Source organism: Oncorhynchus kisutch, linkage group LG4, assembly GCF_002021735.2.
Source record: "Oncorhynchus kisutch isolate 150728-3 linkage group LG4, Okis_V2, whole genome shotgun sequence".
In the NCBI taxonomy this organism is placed as follows: domain Eukaryota; kingdom Metazoa; phylum Chordata; class Actinopteri; order Salmoniformes; family Salmonidae; genus Oncorhynchus; species Oncorhynchus kisutch.
In genome coordinates this window covers 19,942,888-19,965,091 of record NC_034177.2, presented here as the reverse complement: position 1 = coordinate 19,965,091, position 22,204 = coordinate 19,942,888, and the positions used below count along the sequence as shown (strand labels likewise).

Here is a 22,204-nt window from a genome sequence, read left to right as displayed (position 1 = left end):
GACTATGCTAGACACCCCACAAAACCCCAAGACAAAAACGCACCACAATAACCCATGTCACACCCTGGCATGACCAAATAAATGAAGACAAACATAATATACTTCGACCAGGGCGTCACATATTTGGCGAAGTAGGCTATGATTCAATGATAAATTAACAGGCACCGCATCGATTATTTGCAACGCAGGACAAGCTAGATAAACTAGTAATATCATCAACCATGTGTAGTTAACTATTGATTATGTTAAGATTGATTGTTTTTTATAAAATACGTGTAATGCTAGCTAGCACCTTACCTTGGCTCCTTGCTGCACTCGCATAACAGGTGTTCAGCCTGCCGCGCAGTCTCCTCGTGATGTGCAATGTAATCGGCCATGATCGGTGTCCAAAAATGCCGATTACGATTGTTATGAAAGCTTTAAATCGGCCCTAATTAATTGGCCATACCGATTAATCTGTCGACCTCTAGTACAGAATCAATGTGCAGGGGCACAGGTTAGTCGAGGTAATTGTGGTCATATGTACATGTAGGTAGGGGTAAAGTGACTATGCATAGATAATAAACAGCGAGTAGCAGCAGTGGAGCCTTGTGAACCTACACTTGGAGGTCCGGTACCTCTTGCCGTGCGGTAGCAGAGAGAACAGTCTATGATTTGGGTGGCTGGAGTCTTTGACAATTTTTTGGGCCTTCCTCTGACACCGCGTAGTATAGAGGTCCTGGATGTAGAAGAAGAAATGTAGGTAGAGTATATTGCATTCTGGGAACTGTAGTTTATGTTATTAACCCATAATAACACATATGTCCCCCCATATCTTACCTGGGCAATGCCTCGAACACAGTCCAACCAGGCATCCAGATGCAGCCAGGCACTATGAGTCCATAGACAAAGGCCCAAAGCATTGGCAGCATGTAGAACTGGAAGTGCAGAATCTACAACAGGGATTACGTCACAGGATTACATTACAGTACAAGTGTCTCAGAGACATCTGTGTGATTCCAGCCGGCCCGCTCCACTGTGCAGCTCTGACACTCCAATGGAGAATTAATATAGACATACCAATGGACAATTAATGCAGTACATCTTCATCCTTGCTAGGGCTAACAGTGTTACAGCAGTACAAACACTCACACAGAATACAGATAATACTGCTGCCGGCTGCATAGACAACACACACACTCACTCACTCACGCACACACACACACACACACATTTGAAGTGCTTTCACAATGCACACTGAGGACCAAATTGTAGTGTTCAAATAGAGGTCATTACATTGACTCTCACTTGCACTTCAACAGATAATATTTGGAGCTTGAAAGTCAGGTAGCTGCTGAAGTAATGGCATCAAATTATACCTTTTGAACAGTGGCTTTTGTTCTAGGGCTTTGGTCCTGATGAATCCTAATGAATTGAGCACAGAGGCTGAGAGCCAATCACACGTTGCCCTTCAGTCCTTGGAGCAGTGTCTGTGTGCTGCGCCCGGTCATCTGTCTGCTGTGGTTTATCACCATCAATGACTAAAAAGGTTGCTCAATGCAAAGGCAGGGTAACACCATACACACCCACCCACACCCACACACACACACACACACACACACACACACACACACACACACACACACACACACACACACACACACACACACACACACACCTGCATTGCACACACATGCTTTGACACTCACATGCTAGCTACAGCATACACACATGCACGCATACACACACACACCTCCCACCCAGTGTGTTGCTGATGGGGGGTTCAGGGGAAGGAGGATTAGCTTATCAAGTTCTCAGCATGCAGTTCCCTGCCTGATCGATGCTTTTCCATTGTTCCTGAACTGTAGCCACAACAAGGTCTTTAGATAACCTATTGACTCCGTTAAGAACCCTAATAAAACAAAACACCCAGCAATTGGAATAAACCCAGGCGGCCGTTGAGACTGACCCCGTCACAACCACATTCTCTTGCCTAAGAAATCAGAGACGATGAACCAACCTGGCCTCTCAGCCCTCTCATTGTGGTGTAATGATGAGATGCACATAGAGGAGAGAGAGTGCAGGCTTCAAGGCAACTCTAAGGGATCTCTGGATGGAGTGGCTATTACATTGTTATTTAAAACAAAATGGGTTAGCAACTATTAAGGGATGCCACTGACACTGCAAAGAGGCATGCTCTGTGTCTGAAGTACCCAAAATAACCTTGGGGTAGCCCCCCGGGGCCTTTCCTTCAGATAGGGCTCATACTGGCCAAGGTAGACAGAACAGGCCTCTAGAGGGGAGTCAAGAGATACCCCCCCCCCCACACACACACACACACACACACACACACACACACACACACACACACACACACACACACGAGGAAGGTTACAACATGATCCTCTAGGCAAGAGTACTTTATAAACTACTCATCTGTAGGATCAGTTATTGTAATTTAAACCATGTCTGGTCCCAGGAGAACGTCAACAAGTATTGAATGAAGTAGATACATTTTTCCACAAATCAGACAAATCATCTTCAAGTGGCTTTTTGAGAGGGAAGTGTCATATGAGACCACCCAAATGAGACCACCCATATGAGACCACCCATATGAGACCACCCATATGAGACCACCCATATGAGACCACCCATATGAGACCACCCATATGACATGATTGGGTGACTAACTTCCGGCGCCGACAGAGATGGCCGCCTCGCTTCGCGTTCCTAGGAAACTATGCAGTTTTTTGTTTTTTTACGTGTTATTTCTTACACTAGTACCCCAGGTCATCTTAGGTTTCATCACATACAGCCGAGAAGAACTACTGAATATAAGATCAGCGTCAACTCACCACCAGTACGACCAAGAATATGTTTTTCGCGATGCGGATCCTGTGTTCTGCCTTACAACCAGCGCCACGGGATGGTTCCCATGCAGCGACCCAAAAAAACGACTCAGAAAAAGAGGGAAACGAAGCGGTCTTCTGGTCAGACTCCGGAGACGGGCACATCGTGCACCACTCCCTAGCATTCTTCTTGCCAATGTCCAGTCTCTTGACAACAAGGTTGATGAAATCCGAGCAAGGGTAGCATTCCAGAGGGACATCAGAGACTGTAACGTTCTCTGTTTCACGGAAACGTGGCTCACTGGAGAGACGCAATCCGAAGCGGTGCAGCCAGCGGGTTTCTCCACGCATCGCGCGGACAGAAACGAACATCTTTCTGGTAAGAAGAGGGGCGGGGGCGTATGCCTTATGGCCAACGTGACATGGTGTGATGAAAGAAACATACAGGAACTCAAATCCTTCTGTTCACCTGATTTAGAATTCCTCACAATCAAATGTAGACCGCATTATCTACCAAGAGAATTCTCTTCGATTATAATCACAGCCGTATATATCCCCCCCCAAGCAGACACATCGATGGCTCTGAACGAACTTTATTTAACTCTCTGCAAACTGGAAACGATTTATCCGGAGGCTGCATTCATTGTAGCTGGGGATTTTAACAAGGCTGATCTGAAAACAAGACTACCTAAATTTTATCAGCATATCGATTGCGCAACCAGGGGTGGAAAGACCCTGGATCATTGTTACTCTAACTTCCGCAACGCATATAAGGCCCTGCCCCGCCCCCCTTTCGGAAAAGCTGACCACGACTCCATTTTGTTGATCCCTGCCTACAGACAGAAACTAAAACAAGAAGCTCCCACGCTGAGGTCTGTCCAACGCTGGTCCGACCAAGCTGACTCCACACTCCAAGACTGCTTCCATCACGTGGACTGGGAGATGTTTCGTATTGCGTCAGCCAACAACATTGACGAATACGCTGATTCGGTGTGCGAGTTCATTAGAACGTGCGTTGAAGATGTCGTTCCCATAGCAACGATTAAAACATTCCCAACCAGAAACCGTGGATTGATGGCAGCATTCGTGTGGAACTGAAGGCCCGAACCACTGCTTTTAATCAGGGCAAGGTGTCTGGTAACATGACTGAATACAAACAGCGCAGCTATTCCCTCCGCAAGGCTATCAAACAAGCTAAGCGCCAGTACAGAGACAAAGTAGAATCTCAATTCAACGGCTCAGACACAAGAGGCATGTGGCAGGGTCTACAGTCAATCACGGACTACAGGAAGAAACCCAGCCCAGTCACGGACCAGGATGTCTTGCTCCCAGGCAGACTAAACAACTTTTTTGCCCGCTTTGAGGACAATACAGTGCCACTGACACGGCCTGCAACGAAAACATGCGGTCTCTCCTTCACTGCAGCCGAAGTGAGTAAGACATTTAAACGTGTTAAACCTCGCAAGGCTGCAGGCCCAGACGGCATCCCCAGCCGCGCCCTCAGAGCATGCGCAGACCAGCTGGCCGGTGTGTTTACGGACATATTCAACCAATCCCTATACCAGTCTGCTGTTCCCACATGCTTCAAGAGGGCCACCATTGTTCCTGTTCCCAAGAAAGCTAAGGTAACTGAGCTAAACGACTACCGCCCCGTAGCACTCACATCCGTCATCATGAAGTGCTTTGAGAGACTAGTCAAGGACCATATCACCTCCACCCTACCTGACACCCTTGACCCACTCCAATTTGCTTACCGCCCAAATAGGTCCACAGACGATGCAATCTCAACCACACTGCACACTGCCCTAACCCATCTGGACAAGAGGAATACCTATGTGAGAATGCTGTTCATCGACTACAGCTCGGCATTCAACACCATAGTACCCTCCAAGCTCGTCATCAAGCTCGAGACCCTGGGTCTCGACCCCGCCCTGTGCAACTGGGTACTGGACTTCCTGACGGGCCGCCCCCAGGTGGTGAGGGTAGGCAACAACATCTCCTCCCCGCTGATCCTCAACACTGGGGCCCCACAAGGGTGCGTTCTGAGCCCTCTCCTGTACTCCCTGTTCACCCACGACTGCGTGGCCACGCACGCCTCCAACTCAATCATCAAGTTTGCGGACGACACAACAGTGGTAGGCTTGATTACCAACAACGACGAGACGGCCTACAGGGAGGAGGTGAGGGCCCTCGGAGTGTGGTGTCAGGAAAATAACCTCACACTCAACGTCAACAAAACTAAGGAGATGATTGTGGACTTCAGGAAACAGCAGAGGGAACACCCCCCCATCCACATCGATGGAACAGTAGTGGAGAGGGTAGCAAGTTTTAAGTTCCTCGGCATACACATCACAGACAAACTGAATTGGTCCACTCACACAGACAGCATCGTGAGGAAGGCGCAGCAGCGCCTCTTCAACCTCAGGAGGCTGAAGAAATTCGGCTTGTCACCAAAAGCACTCACAAACTTCTACAGATGCACAATCGAGAGCATCCTGGCGGGCTGTATCACCGCCTGGTATGGCAACTGCACCGCCCTCAACCGTAAGGCTCTCCAGAGGGTAGTGAGGTCTGCACAACGCATCACCGGGGGCAAACTACCTGCCCTCCAGGACACCTACACCACCCGATGCTACAGGAAGGCCATAAAGATCATCAAGGACATCAACCACCCGAGCCACTGCCTGTTCACCCCGCTGTCATCCAGAAGGCGAGGTCAGTACAGGTGCATCAAAGCTGGGACCGAGAGACTGAAAAACAGCTTCTATCTCAAGGCCATCAGACTGTTAAACAGCCACCACTAACATTGAGTGGCTACTGCCAACACACTGTCAATGCCACTGACTCTACTCCAGCCACTTTAATCATGGGAATTGATGGGAAATGATGTAAATATATCACTAGCCACTTTAAACAATGCTACCTTATATAATGTTACTTACCCTACATTATTCATCTCATATGCATACGTAGATACTGTACTCTATATCATCGACTGCATCCTTATGTAATACATGTATCACTAGCCACTTTAACTATGCCACTTGGTTTACATACTCATCTCATATGTATATACTGTACTCGATATCATCTACTGTATCTTGCCTATGCTGCTCTGTACCATCACTCATTCATATATCTTTATGTACATATTCTTTATCCCCTTACACTGTGTATAAGACAGTAGTTTTTTGGGGAATTGTTAGTTAGATCACTTGTTCGTTATTACTGCATTGTCGGAACTAGAAGCACAAGCATTTCGCTACACTCGCATTAACATCTGCTAACCATGTGTATGTGACAAATACATTTGATTTGATTTGATTTGATTTGAATCAGCACAAAAGATGTTGGACATAATCTATGCATCATAAACAAATCATTATCTACTACAAAGACAGGTGGCACATGAGGGAATAACTTATATATGCATTGACTCTTTCGGCTGTACTAAAATTGGTGCGCTGGACCAATCCTAATATAACACTTTATTTCTGATGTTTTATTTTTGAGTGTGTAACGCTCGTCTGATGAAGAAGGAGTGGACCAAAGCGCAGAGTTGGTACGTGTTCGTGATATTTATTTAAATCTGACCACTAGAACAAAAATAACAACACGAGAAAGGAACCGTTCTGTAAGGTAACTAAGACTATACAGAAAACAACCACCCACAAACCCAGGTGGGAAAAAGGCTACATAAGTACGATTCTCAATCAGAGACAACGATAGACAGCTGCCTCTGATTGAGAACCACACCCGGTCAAACACAAAGAAATAGAAAACATAGAAATAATGGAACTAGAATGCCCACCCTAGTCACACCCCGGCCTAACCAAAATATAGAATAAAAGCCTCTCTATGGCCAGGGAGTGACAGTGTGTTTATTTCTAAGTGTGTATTCAGGCCCTGCTGGCTCACCAAGCCCCTGAAGAGAGTGAAGGACATGGTCCCCAGTATTAGCAGCACCTGGAAAAGGTCTGTTGTGCGCCAGATGAGACTAAAACTTTAGACAGATGATATGCACTGAGATGATATGCAAACATAGCCATAAGTACACACTTCTGAGAAGATATTGTAGAAACATAGCATTACTAGGACCAGGAGTTTTTCCTGATCATGTCTAACTCTGAGCCATAGAAATAGAATGATGAAAACGGGCTTGGAACCTTTAACCCTCGCATTTGACTGGTAAACTCATGGGCACATTCACAATGGCTGCCTGGTACTGTGACGCAATACTTTTTATGGTAACATAGAATGTTCATTCAAAGTATGTTAACTGATGTGGCTCATGCAATGGAATGTATTTTTTGTAATGTCAGTTGAGTTGAATCAACAAATCACAGCACATATTGAAGGGTACACTTCCTGCTTTGTGCCTATTGGTACACTCGCAATGGCCGCCAGTACACCCATTATGCCATCCTTGACTTGAAAAGATGCCGCGTTCTAAACAACTGGAAACTCTGAAAAATACAAGGTCAAATCATGATCTCAGTGATCTTCAAGTCGGAGCTCTAGAAAGAGGCCCGAGTTCACGAGTTGCATGACTGTTCAAATCTATTTTTCCCGGTAGCAACTCATTTTTTCTCAGTTGTTTTGAACACACTGAAGTCAGAAGTCACAGTGTTTTGGAACTCGTCAAGAGTACCACAGTATGAGTCATAACCGTGTAAATCTCTCTGGGACAAGGTGACTTTTATCAACATATTCACCTGTATTTACCCCCAACAAATGAAACGTTAATTAGCTGATAATGTGGCTATTATAAAGAACTACGAATGCAATGATGATCTGGACGAGACTGCCACATTGAGGCAAAGGTAAGAATCTCTGGATTAACTAACTATCTAATGTTAGCTAAATGTAGTTATGAATAAATTGGCAAAATGTCTTTAAATATACCTGTTAGCAAAGGTGCCAGCTAGAGATGATGTGCAGGAGCTTGCAGGGATTTGTAGTCTTGCATGATGTTTACTTTGATGCTAATTAGCGTTTTCAAATCTGAGAGTATATACACTACCGCTGGCCTTCTAGGCAGAGTTGCAAAGAAAAAGTCATATCTCAGACTGGCCAATAAAAAGAAAAGATTAAGATGGGCAAAAGAACACAGCCACTGGTGTCACGCCTTGGTCATTGTATTTTGTGTTTTCGTTATATATTTGGTCAGGCCAGGGTGTGACAGGGGTTTATGTTATTGTATTTCGTATTGGGGTTTGTAGTATTTGGGATCGCGGCTGATTAGGGGTGTTGTATAGGCTTGGCTGCCTGAGGCGGTTCTCAATCAGAGTCAGGTGATTCACGTTGTCTCTGATTGGGAACTGTATTTAGGTCGCCTGAGTTCGCTTTGTATTTTGTGGGTGATTGTTCCTGTCTCTGTGTAGTGTTCACCAGATAGGCTGTAATAAGTTTCACGTTCCGTTTGTTGTTTTGTATTCATTAGTTATTTCATGTATCGTCATTATTTTCATTAAATATCATGATTAACCACCACGCTGCATTTCGGTCCGACTCTCCTTCAACAAACGAAGAACGCCGTTACAACTGGACAGAGGAACTGTGCCGAGAAGGCCAGCATCCCAGAGTCGCCTCTTCACTGTTGACATTGAGACTGGTGTGTATGGTATTATTTATTGAAGCTGCCAGTTGAGGAATTGTGAGGCATCTGTTTCTCAAACTAGACACTCTAATGTACTTGTCCTCTTGCTCAGTTGTGCACCGGGGCCTCCCACTCCTCTTTCTATTTTGGTTAGGGCCAGTTTGCGCTGTTCTGTGAAGGGAGTAGTACACAGCATTGCACGAGATCTTCCGTTTCTTGACAATTTCTCGCATGGAATTCTCGCAATTTCATTTCTCAGAACAAGAATAGACTGACGAGTTTCAGAAGAAAGTTCTTTGTTTCTGGCCATTTTGAGCCTATAATCGAACTCACAAATGCTGATGCATTCTGAACAACATTTTTCATCAATTAGCCTTTTAAAATTATAAACTTGGATTAGCTAACACAACGTGCCATTGGAACACAGGAATGACAATTGCTGATATTGGGCCTCCATACGCCTATGTAGATATTCCATTAAAAATCATCAGTTTCCAGCTGCAATAGTAATTTACAACATTAACCATGTCTATACTATTTATGGTCAATTGGATGTTATTTTAATGGACAAAAAAAAAGTGCTTTTCTTTTAAAAACGAGGACATTTCTACGTTTTGAAGGGTAGTGTATGTATATTGATAAATGTCACCTTGTCCACAAGAGATGTACATGGTTATCAAAATGTCACGCAATGGTAAGGCTACACAAAACACAGTCCTTCTTTTAAGTGTTTCTAAAATCCCCTATAGGAAAAATGTATGGTGGAAAAACGATTGGAACCATTTCCCTGTTTGACCGCTAGGTTTTATGGGTATTATGACACCTCCACTACGGGGCTCGATGGGGACACCCATTCTATTTCTATGATCTGAGCCCTAGTTTTCCTGGTGAGGTCACATGGTTAGGTAAAACTCCTGGCCCTAAGCAATCCATCAGGTTAATCACCTGCGACCTTCTCCATCTCACCCTGTATCCGCCGAGGGTGGGCCCGGTCTTGGGCATGTTGAAACAGCTTGATTGCTCCCCATATAGGAAGCAATAGGAAGGGCATGTTGAGCCAGAAAGCAGGATGGATATCTGACCCAAATTGACCTGCCAGGGAGGGAAACATAAAGAGCATTTCATCCCTTAAAAGTATGAGGAGGAACTGGGTACAACTGAAGTAGAGTAGAGCAGTCTAATTTTAACCGTGTTATAGTTGACACATTTCCATGATGTTTACATGAGAAACAGAGTAGACCTTTGCCAAAAGAGGAGACCACATTATCATAACTTGGAGGCTATTGTCACGCCCTGACCTTAGAGAGCAGTTTTATTTCTCTATTTGGTTAGGTCAGGGTGTGATGTGGGGTGGGCATTCTATGTTTTTTTTCTAGGTTTCTGTATTTCTATGTTTTGGCCGGGTATGGTTCTCAATTAGGGACAGCTGTTTATCGTTGTCTCTGATTGAGAATCATACTTAGGCAGCCTTTTTTCCCACCTAATGTGTGGGTAATTATTATTTTCTGTGTGTGTTTGTGGGCACATCGGGTGCGGCACAGTCATTGCTGTTTGTGTAGGTTTCACTCCAATTAAAAGATGTGGAACTCCATGCACGCTGCGCCTTGGTTGATTTATGACAGGGAGTTTGAGGATAGCGAGCGTGACAGCTATATTATACACAGCTTGTAATTAACTTAAATGATGTTCTAAATAAGTCCGTTGTAGGGCACCATTGAACTAATATGCAACTTAAATACAAAATGATGGTAACACATTGTTGTGGGTTAGTTTGATCCTCCGATACTTCTCAGTTTGAAACCCAGAGAACAGATGCTCTGAGACTAGTTTTGCTTTGTTCTGTCAATGTTAAAGGCAAGTGCATTGTTGTACTGGCAGCCTACACTATGACACTGATGCTACAACGCTGTACAGTTGATTAACTCGGTCATTATGGGATACAGGAGGGGTGAAGGTGAGACTCACCTACAACGACTCCTGTCACAAAGACACTCATGTTGGCAAACAACGATCCAGCCCAGAAGAGACAGAGGGTATGATAAGACATACTGAGAGAGGGGAAGAAATGGCCCAAAGTGGTTACTCCAATCACTGTAAACTAGTGGCAGCATACAGCTTCAAATGAATGGCCCTGCAGTGAGATGATGTGTGGTCACACAAAGATGTCCCGATTCTGCGGTACGAATCCTTAGCCCTCTTGGCGAAGGGGACTATAAGGTACAATATAATACAATACTTTGTTAATTGGTCAATGCATGAATGGAGTGTATTAGAATGGTGGTATGTGTGATTTGTAGATCAACATTACAAGAAGACCAAGGTGACACAGTGTTCCATAAGCGGTGTATCAACATGAGGTACATGATAAAGTGCACTATTCCGTCCCAGTAGCAGATCACGATGGCTGTCCCTGCCACACACAATGCAACCATGAACCTCATGGCACTGGAACAACAGACAGATTCAACATCTGTATTTATATTAGCAAGATGGAGAATCGAGAGACAAACCATTTTCTGGTAGAATTCCATAATTCTGGAGAGAAAACAGTCATGTTCCAAAGAACTCACAAGGTCAATGACACAAGTGAAGGACAACTCTGCTAACACTGTAAAGACAATGCCAACATTCAGTACCCTGGAAGATTGGGGCGACAGGGTAGCCTAGTGGTTAGAGCGTTGGACTAGTAACCAAAAGGTTGCAAGTTCAAATCCCCAAGCTGACAAGGTACAAATCTGTTGTTCTGCCCCTGAACAGGCAGTTAACCCACTGTTCCTAGGCTGTCATTGAAAATAAGAATTTGTTCTTAACTGACTTGCCTAGTAAAATAAAATAAAAATGAAAGTGGACAATAATGAGCAATACAGCATTATAGAAAGTTTATGTTGAAAGCCTCAATTACACAACAGAAAATAACTTGGATTAATGTTGGTCTGTTCAACTTTCTTTGTGGCGATTAGCATACACGGATTGCATTTGTGAGCATATTCAGCTTTAAGGAAGGCCCTCATTCAATTTGTTGCGAAATTCAGCCGATTTCAACAGAATTCTGTAGCAGCTAGATGTTAAGTTGTAGGAACAATTATGATTATCCTCATTGTAGTCATGGTGAAGAGAAAGCTCCTTCCTCCATGTAATTATTTCCCAATCTGCTTTGTCTTCCTCTTAAAACGTTTAATAAAACTGTCAGAACATTATTACTGCTTATAAAGACGCTTTGAACAAGAGTGGATTTGTGAGAAGCTCAACCTCTTTTTCTCTCATGAACAGTTAGCTAACCACCACAACTCCTTTTCTTTCACACTCACTCTTTCTCACCATCCTTGTGTTTAAAATATTTCCCTCCAACCAACCAGCTATTGATTTTCTGGGCTGTGGAGAGAGATAATGATGTCTGCTGGCTGTAGGCTGGGTGAAGGGAGATTTATATTGGGAGATGTGGGTTGAGTTTTCCTCGGGTTAAGAGCACAGCGGTGCTGAGAGGGCACCTATCTCAGAGTCATAGCCTGAAACCCCATGTGGGTCTGGGAGACACATAATGAGTGGCGGGGGATAAAGTGGACTGGAGATAGCCAAGGAAAGGAGCTCAGTTAAAGTGGCTGGTAATGTGCTGCCAACAGACGTGGTGGTTCTCCACATTATTCTCCAGAATCTTTAACCTCTAAAACACTAAGCATTGGGGGGGGGGGGTCATATAGATATTTAATTTAGAATTTTAGGACCCCTGTAACTAGGTATCAAAATGTGTATAAAATATTGTATTTGGCCTACAACTATAGCCCTTATAAACATATTTAAAACACATTCATAAATGGCAGAACCAACAGTCCAAAAATAAATCATAAGGAATAAGGTTTTGAAGTGGCTTTCCTGTGTCTAGGAAACATAAGAAAGCTAAGGAAAATATTTACGTTTTTTGGACACATATTTAACCCCTTTTTTTTGTTGGCACAAAATTACCTCAAAACTACCATTAATGTTTTTTTAACAAGTTCCGGTTACCTTCAGACCCGTGATAATTGTGGGAGTGTCTCATCTTTCCATAGAGTGGTCATATTATTTTCTAGGCCAAACCGTTTGGACGCTACAGACATTTTCATGAGAAGACCTATTGTCGGGATGTCTCATGGTCTGACAAACATCACTGTAGCTTGGCCACCTTCCACAGCAGATGCGGAAGGCTGACACAGGCGGATGCGGTGGATGTTACTAATACTGAACAAAATATGAAACGCAACATGCCACAATTTCAATGATTTTACTGAGTTACAGTTTATATAAGGAAATAAGGCCCACCCACTTGGGAGCCAGGCCCACCCACTGGGGAGCCAGGGCCAGCCAATCAGTTTTTCCCCACAAAAGGGCTTCATTACAGACAGAAATACTCCTCAGCTGTCCGGGGGGCTGGTCTCAGACGATCCCGCAGATGAAGAAGCCAGATGTGGAGGTCCTGGGCTGGCATGGTTTCCAAGTGGTCTGTAGTTGTGGGGCCGGTTGGACGTACTGACAAATTCTCTAGAACGACGTTGGAGGCGGCTTATGGTAGAGAATTTAACATTCAATTATCTGGCAATAGCTCTGGTGGTTATTCTTGCAGTCAGCATGCCAATTGCACGCTCTCTCAAAACTTGAGACATCTGTGGCATTGTGTTGAGTGACAAAACTGCACATTTAATTTTATTGTCCCCAAAACAAGGTGCACCTGTGTAATGATTATGCTGTTTAATCAGTTTATTGATATGCCACACCTGTCAGGTGATAGATTATATTGGCAAAGGAGAAATGCTCACTAACAGGGACATAAACACATTTCTGCACAAAAGTTGAGAGAAATAAGCTTTTTGTGTGTAAGGAACATTTCTGGGATCTTTTATTTAAGCTCAGGAATCATGGGACCAACACTTTACATGTTGCGTTTATATTTTTGTTCAGTATAGATTGACGCACGGGTTATATTAAGGATTAAAGGAAATTCCTGCACGGTCAGTCAGTAGCCATTACTACCATTGATTTACAGTACCAGTCAAAAGTTTGGACACACTTACTCATTCAAGAAAAAAAAGGTGTGTGTGTGTGTGTGTGTGTGTGTGTGTGTGTGTGTGTGTGTGTGTGTGTGTGTGTGTGTGTGTGTGTGTGTGTGTGTGTGTGTGTGTGTGTGTGTGTGTGTGTGTGTGTGTGTGTGTGTGTGTGTGTGTGTGAGAGAGTAAAGAAATAAAACAACAGTAAAAAGACATTTGAAAAAAGAATAGCAAGACTATATACCTGTTAGTCAGGCTTATTGAGGTAGTATGTACATGTAGGTATCATTAAAGTGATTATGCATATTTGATGAACAGAGAGTAGCAGAAGCGTAAAAAGAGGGGTTGGCGGGTGGTGGGACACAATGCAGACACAATGTAAGACACGAAGGTCAGTCAATCTGGAAAATTTCAAGAGCTTTGAGCGTTTCTTCAAGGGCAGTCGCAAAAACCATCATGTGCTATGATGAAACTGTCTCTCATGAGGACCGTCACAGGAAAGAAAGACCCAGAGTTACCTCTGCTGCAGAGGATAGGTTCAATAGAGTTACCAGCCTCAGAAATTGCAGCCCAATTAATGTTTCACAGAGTTGAAGTAACGGACACATCTCAACATCTGCTGTTCAGAGGAGAATGCGTGAATCAGACCTTCATGGTCGAATTGCTGCAAAGAAACCACTAATAAAGGACATCTGGTTTGTGCTTAGTGTGACTATCATTTGTTTTTCAACAGGACAATGACCCAACACACCTCCAGGCTGTGTAAGTGCTATTTAACGAAGAAGGAGAGTGATGGAGTGCTGCATCAGATGACCTGGCCTCCACAGTCAAATCATATTTTATTTGTCACATACACATGGTTAGCAGATGTTAATGCGATTGTAGCGAAATGCTTTAGCTTCTAGTTCCGACAGTCACCTACTGGATATCCTGCCATCAGCTCTTCCATAAACACCTGTGTGCAGGCCTATCTGCTAGATGCCCCGTGGCTAAGCCATGCAAGTGCTGCTCAGTAGATGATTCTGAAGAAGGGGGATCAGCCCAGAGCTGTGATGGAGAAGAATAATCCCTCCTGTTTTACCTGTTAGATGGCTCAGATAAACCAGACCCTCTAGAGGATTAGAATGCCACAGGTACTTTGAGAGAGACAGAGTGTGTGTGTCTCGATCTGTATGTTTATCAGGGGACAGCAGCATCGTCAGGGAGATGGGGAGGTATGCAGGACAGCTGTCTGAGCCGTTACACACGGGTGCCATTACAAGGACGTTTGACGTTATAAGGGACAGCCAATCCTTGTAATACAGCTAATATATGGATTGTGCACCCTATTCCATTTCATGAAAACATGAGTTCAAAGAAGTCTTTATAAGCCTGTAAAATGTTCTGTAAAGGGTACATTGCCTGGCTTAGTATTTGGTAGCATTGCCTTTAAATTGTTTAACTTGGGTCAAACGTTTCGGGAAGCCTTCCATAAGCTTCCCACAATAAGTTAGGAGAATTTTGGCCCATTCCTCCTGACAGAGCTGGTCTAACTGGGTCAGGTTTGTAGGCCTCCTTGCTCGCACACGTCTTTTCAGCTCTGCCCTCAAATGTTCTATAGGATTGAGGTCAGAGCTTTGTGATGGCCACTCCAATATCTTGACTTTGTTGTCCTTAAGCCATTTTGCCACAACTTTGGAAGTATGCTTGGGGTCATTGTCCATTTGGAAGACCCATTTGCGACCAAGCTTTAACTTCCCTACTGATGTCTTGAGATGTTGCTTCAATATATCCACATAACTTTTTGATTTTCCCATGATGTCAAGCAAAGAGGCAATGAGTTTGAAGGTAGGCCTTGAAATACATCCACAGGTACACCTCCAATTGACTCAAATGATATCAATTAGCCTATCAGAAGCTTCTAAAGCTATGACATCATTTTCTGGAATTTTCCAAGATGTTTAAAGGCACAGTCAACTTAGTGTATATAAATCTCTGACCCACTGGAATTGTGAAAAAAAAGTGAAATAATCTCTCTGTAAACAATTGATGGAAAATTTACTTGTCATGCACAAAGTAGATGTCCTAACCGACTTGCCAAAACTATAGTTTGTTTGTTTTTTAGTTTTTAAAATTCAATTCAATTAAATTTGTACCCCTTTTTCTCCCCAATTTCGTGGTATCCAATTGTTAGTAGCTACTATCTTGTCTTATCGCTACAACTACCTTGCAGGCTTGGGAGAGACGAAGGTCGAAAGTCATGCGTCCTCCGATACACAACCCAACCAAGCCTGCTTCTTAACACAGCGCGCATCCAACCCGGAAGCCAGCCGCACCAATGTGTCGGAGGAAACACCGTGCACCTGTCGACCTTGGTTGGCCTGCACTGCGCCCGGCCCGCCACAGGAGTCGCTGGTGCGCGATGAGACAAGGATATCCTTACCGGCCAAACACTCCTTAACCCGGACGATGCTAGGCCAATTGTGCGTCGCCCCACGGACCTCCCGGTCGCGGCCGGTTGCGACAGAGCCTGGGCGCGAACCCAGAGTCTCCGGTGGCACAATATGTACAGTTGAAGTTGGAAGTTTACATACACTTAGGTTGGAGTCATTAAAACTTGTTTATCAACCACTCTACAAATTTCTTGTCAACAAACCACTGCGCCACCCGGGAGGCCCAAACTATAGCTTGTTGACAAGATATTTGTGGAGTGGTTGATAAACGAGTTTTAATGACTCCAACCTAAGTGTATGTAAACTTCCGACTTCAACTGTACATATTCATATTTATTCCTTTACACTTGTGTGTATAAGGTAGTTGTGAAATTGTTAGATTGCTTGTTAGATATTACTGCGTGGTCGGAACTAGAAGCACAAGCATTTCGCTACACTCACATTAACATCTGCTAACCATGTGTATGTGACCAATAACATTTGATTTGATTTGACAAGCATACACATGCTTGCACCGGCACTCTACACACACACACATTGTAATATTGCTGTATGGTGGTATTGCACATGTTGTATTGTAGAGATGTAGTGGTGTAATAATCTTATATGATGTACAGTTTCATCTTTGGTTTTGTGTGATGTAAGTGCCTTAATGTGTTTGGACCCCAGGAAGAGTAGCTGCTGCCTTGGCAACAGCTAATGGGGATCCCTAATAAATACACATACAAATTATATTATTCAAATTCATAGTACAACTCTATACTTCCCCGCACTGTACTTTTTAAAGAGCAACCTCCCTCCAATTTTCTGCCTCATTCTCTTTTCTAATTAGTTTCCATCGAAGTTTGTAAGTCTCCTCTGCAGTGCTAAATTGGTGAGCAGTGATGAATGGGGAGACCAAGGAAGCGATAATTATGCCAACACCCAGAGCACCAGGATAAATGATGCAGAGATGGGACACCACGTGACAGAAAGCACATACTGACAGATACTGACGCATGGGGCCCAGAGATGGAAGGTGTGCTGACAGACGACCTGCTGCTGATGTAGCGAGGGCCTGGAGCCTCTGGGGAGGGGGATTGCAGGGTCTGTTTGGGTTCTTATGATGCTAAATCCTTGGAGATTGGCGGCTAGCATCCTGCTGTTCTCTGAGAGTTAGAGGATCTGTGCTGATGTCAATGCAATGGCTACATGGGGTACAAGATGGTCAAGTGACTGCTCTAACAATGGAAATACATATCCCCAAAGATGGAAGGCAGGCGAGAGGAGGTGAGATCAGGTGGGACCATTCTAGCCAATGAGAGGACAGATACCCATGTGAACAACAGGCCACAGAGATAGAGAATTCATCTTTGTATCTATGCCATTGTAACGTCTGTGACAGCATGGACAGCGCTACTGAGGATCTCTCCATTTTAAAGTAGTACATTTTCTTCTTCATTGGCTGATTGCTCTCAACTCATAGGAATCCCCACCCAGTTGACTACTTTAAAATGGTGTCAGCCCTCAATGGCAATGTCCATGCTAAAATCGGTTATATCCATGATGAGTCTTCTATCTATAACAACAGGCACAACTCAGATATAGCTTTAGGACAGATTTTGGGAGAAGTAAAGCATCTTGCATCGCCTCTTTCTCTCTGATTGGACCAAGGGTCACAGTATTCAATGAGGACAAACGGCTGGCTTGCTGGTTTGATCTGCAGCCTTTAGTAGCCACATGACCAGGTCTAGTTCATACTACTTCAACTGTTGTGTTGACCCAAGCTGTGAGGTCAACTACTAAAGTCTGCTTTGATGCTAAGGGGCCGCTGGTCTTCTTGTTTCAACAGAGCTACTTTGACTTGCTGATCATCACTAACACCATGGGGATGTCAGGTCACCAGTATTGGAGGTAGGATTCATAGAGTTCTCCCATTGTTTCCCAGAAACATCAGAGATCATCACCACAACGACTCAATCAATCATGGTCTTAGGTGTAGGAGGCAACTGGCTGGGGCATGTAAGTTCACCACTCACCACCATGTTTGGCAGTCAGAGTGAACAATTACTGTGTTTCCGAAAAGATTAATGTGCTTTGGGCCATCGCCATCTAAACAAAATGACTTCTCTCCCAAACGTACAATGTGTTCACGGAAGCCAAACAAATGCTGTGAGGCCAAAGGGAAGCTCCCTGGCTGCATGTCTATGCACCAGCGCTGGAAGATTTATGCACACAATACTGTTGGTTTGCAAAGTGGCAGAACACATGGCATGGTAGAACACATGTTATATTGTATGCCAGCAGCAATTTATCAAACTCCTCTCATGGCCTGTATTGATTGTCAGAGTCCACACTTAAAGAGTTCCAGAGATATCCGCTATGGAGGAGTATGGCAGTTTGCTAGAAATTAGAAATGTCCGCTGAGGAATGGAAGAATTACTAGGGAGGAGTGGTGCAGACAGTCACCACAATCCTTTTAAAACTTTAATGGACTTAGGCCTGCTGTGGCAGCTTGCTTATCTAAACAGAGATAAACAGTAACTGTCATCACTGGAGACAGCATAGTTTAACCCAAGTGTCTACTGACAACATAGGTAGGCTGTGAATTGACTAAATATTGAAATAGGAAAATAAATAAAAAATATACAGTTTTATTAAATATTTTTTTATTTCACCTTTATTTAAGCAGGTAGGCTAGTTGAGAACACCTTTATTTAAGCAGGTAGGCTAGTTGAGACAACCTTTATTTAAGCAGGTAGGCTAGTTGAGAACACCTTTATTTAAGCAGGTAGGCTAGTTGAGAACACCTTTATTTAACCAGGTAGGCTAGTTGAGAACACCTTTATTTAACCAGGTAGGCCAGTTGAGAACACCTTTATTTAACCAGGTAGGCTAGTTGAGAACACCTTTATTTAACCAGGTAGGCTAGTTGAGAACAAGTTCTCATTTACAACTGCGACCTGGCCAAGATAAAGCAAAGCAATGCGACAGAAACAACAACACAGAGTTACACATGGAATAAACAAGCGTACAGTCAATAACACAATAGAAAAAAAATAAAGTCTATATACAGTGTGTGCTAATGGCATGAGGTGGTAAGGCAATAAATAGGCCATAGTAGCAAAGTAATTATAATTTAGCAGACTAACACTGGAGTGATAGATGAGCAGATGATGGTGTGTAAGTAGAAATACTGGTGTACAAAAGAGCAGCAAAGTAAATAAAAACAATATGGGGATGAGGTAGGTAGATTGGGTGGGCTTTTTACAGATGGACTATGTACAGCTGCAGCGATTGGTTAGCTGCTCAGATAGCTGATGTTTAAAGTTAGTGAGGGAAATGTAAGTCTCCAGCTTCAGCGATTTTTCAATTCGTTCCAGTCACTGGCAGCAGAGAACTGGAAGGAAAGGCGGCCAAAGGGGGTGTTGGCTTTGGGGTTGACCAGTGAGATATACCTGCTGGAGCGCGTGCTACGGGTGGGTGTTGTTATCGTGATCAGTAAGCTGAGATAAGGCAGAGCTTTACCTAGCATAGACTTATAGATGACCTGGATGAATATGTAGCGAGGGCCAGCCGACTAGAGCATACAGGTCGCAATGGTGGGTGGTAGAAGGGGCTTTGGTATCAGAGTCGTGTGTATAGGTGGCAGGGAAGTCAGGCTCAGGAGAGTCAAACGGAGTGTAAATGGGGTCTTTTAATATAAGTCCACTTAACATGCTCCAAACACTAAATACGTACAGACATAAACAAACATGGGCACGAGGACCCGTCGCGCACCTATACAACATAAAACAACACTTGACATAAAACAATCTCTGACAAAGACATGAGGGGAAACAGAGGGTTAAATACACAACAGGTAATGAATGGGATTGATAACATGTGTGTGTGAAGACAAGACAAAACCAACGGAAAATGAAAAATGGATCAATGATGGCTAGAAGGCCGGTAAGGTCGCCCGCCGAGCACCGCCCGAACAAGGAGGGGCAACAACAGTACCCCCCCCTCCCCCGCGCGTCGACACCGGCCTCAGGGACGACCCGGAGGGCAAGGTGCAGGGCGATCTGGATGGAGACGGTGGAATTCTTTTAACATGGAAGGATCTAACACGTCCACCGGAACCCAGAATTTCTCCTCCGGCCTGTACCCCTCCCAGTCCACGAGGTACTGAAGGCCCCTCGCCCAACGTCTCGAATCCAAAATGGATCGAACAGAGTACGCCGGGACCCCCTCGATGTCTAGCGGAGGCGGAGGAACATCACGTACTTTAGCCACCACCGGCCTGAGGAGAGACACATGGAACGAGGGGTTAATACGGTAATGAGTGGGCAGTTGTAATCTATAACATACCTCGTTCACTCTCCTCAGGACTTTAAATGTCCAGGGGACAGGGTCAATGATGGTGTGTGGGAAGACAAGACAAAACCAATGGAAAATGAAAAATGGATCGATGACGGCAAGAAGGCCGGTGACGTCGACCGCCGAGCACCGCCCGAACAAGGAGAGGCAACGACGTGACAAAACGGATGGCACTGTGATAGACTACATCCAAATTGCTGAGTAGAGTATTGGAAGCTATTTTGTAGATGACATTGCCGAAGTTGAGGATTGGTAGGATAGACAGTTTTACTAAGGTAAGTTTGGCGGCGTGAGTGAAGGAGGCTTTGTTGCGAAATAGAAAGCCAATTCTAGATTTTATTTGGATTGGAGATATGATATGAGTCTGAAAGGAGAGTTTACAGTCTAGCCAGACACCTAGGTATTTGTAGTTATCCACGTATTCTAGGTCAAAACCGTCCAGGGTAGTGATGCTAGTCGGGCGGGTAGGTGCGGGCAGCAAACGGTCGAAAAGCATGCATTTGGTTTTACTAGCGTTTAAGAGCAGTTGGAGGCCATGGAAGAAGTGTTGTATGGCATTCAAGATTGTTTGGAGGTTAGTTAACACAGTGTCTAAAGAAGGGCCAGATGTATACAGAATGGTATCGTCTGCATAGAGGTGGATCAAGGAATCACCCACAGCAAGAGCGACATCATTGATATATACAGAGAAAAGAGTCGGCCCGAGAATTGAACCCTGTGGTACCCCCATAGACCCCCAACAGGCCCTCCGATTTAACACACTGAACTCTATCAGAGAAGTAGTTGGTGAATCAGGCTAGGCAGTCATTTGAGAAACCAAGGCTATTGAGTCTGCCGATAAGAATACGGTGATTGACAGAGTCGAAAGCCTTGGCCAGGTCGATGAAGACGGCTGCATAGTACTTTTATCGATGGCGGTTATGATATTGTTTAGTACCTTGAGCGTTGCTGAGTACCTTGCTCAGTACCAGTACCAGTCAAAAGTTTGGAAACACCTAGTCATTCAAGGGTTTTTCTTTATTTTTACTATTTTCTACATTGTAGATTAATAGTGAAAATGTCAAAACTATGAAATAAAACATATGGAATCATGCAGCAACCAAAAAAGTGTTAAACAACTTCTTCAAAGTAGCCAGCCTTTGCCTTGATGACAGCATTGCACACTCTTGGCATTCTCTCAACCAGCTTCATGAGGAATGCTTTTCCAACAGTCTTGAAGCACTTGATTGCTGCTTTTCCTGAGCACTTCTTGGTTGCTTTTCCTTCACTCTGTGGTCCAACTCATCCTAAACCAACTCAATTGGTTTGAGGTCGGGTGATTGGGGAGGCCAAGTCATCTGATGCAGCACTCCATCACTCTCCTTGGTCAAATAGCACATACACATCCTGGAGGCGGGTTTGAGTCATTGTCCTGTTGAAAAACAAATGATAGTCCCACTAAGCGCATACCACATGGGATGGCGTATTGCTGCAGAATGCTGTGGTAGCCATGCTGGTTAAGTGTGCCTTGAATTCTAAATAAATCACCAACAGTGTCACCTGCAAAGCACCCCCACACCATCAAATCAAATTAAATCAAATGTTATTTGTCACATGCGCCGAATACAACAAGTGAAAACCTTGCATGTGCTAACTACCTTACAGTGAAATGCTTACTTACAAGCCCTTAACCAACAATGCAGTTTAATAAAAAGAAGTGTTAAGTAAAAAATAGAAGTAACAAATAATTAAAGAGCAGCAGTAAAATAACAAAAGCGAGGCTATATACAGGAGGTACCAGTACAGAGTCAAGGTAATTGAGGTAATATGTACATGTAGGTAGAGTTACAGTGACAGTGACAAAAGCGAGGCTATATACAGGAGGTACCAGTACAGAGTCAAGGTAATTGAGGTAATATGTACATGTAGGTAGAGTTACAGTGACTATGCATAGATAATAACAGAGAGTAGCTGTTGCAGAGTAATCAATATTCTGGGTAGCCCTTT

General features: G+C 44.1%; 1 pseudogene; it reads right to left on the bottom strand.

Annotated features, from left to right (window-relative positions):
- Nucleotides 1–22,204, bottom strand: part of LOC109888548 (transmembrane 6 superfamily member 1-like) — a 52,928-nt pseudogene that overhangs the window by 14,661 nt on the left and 16,063 nt on the right.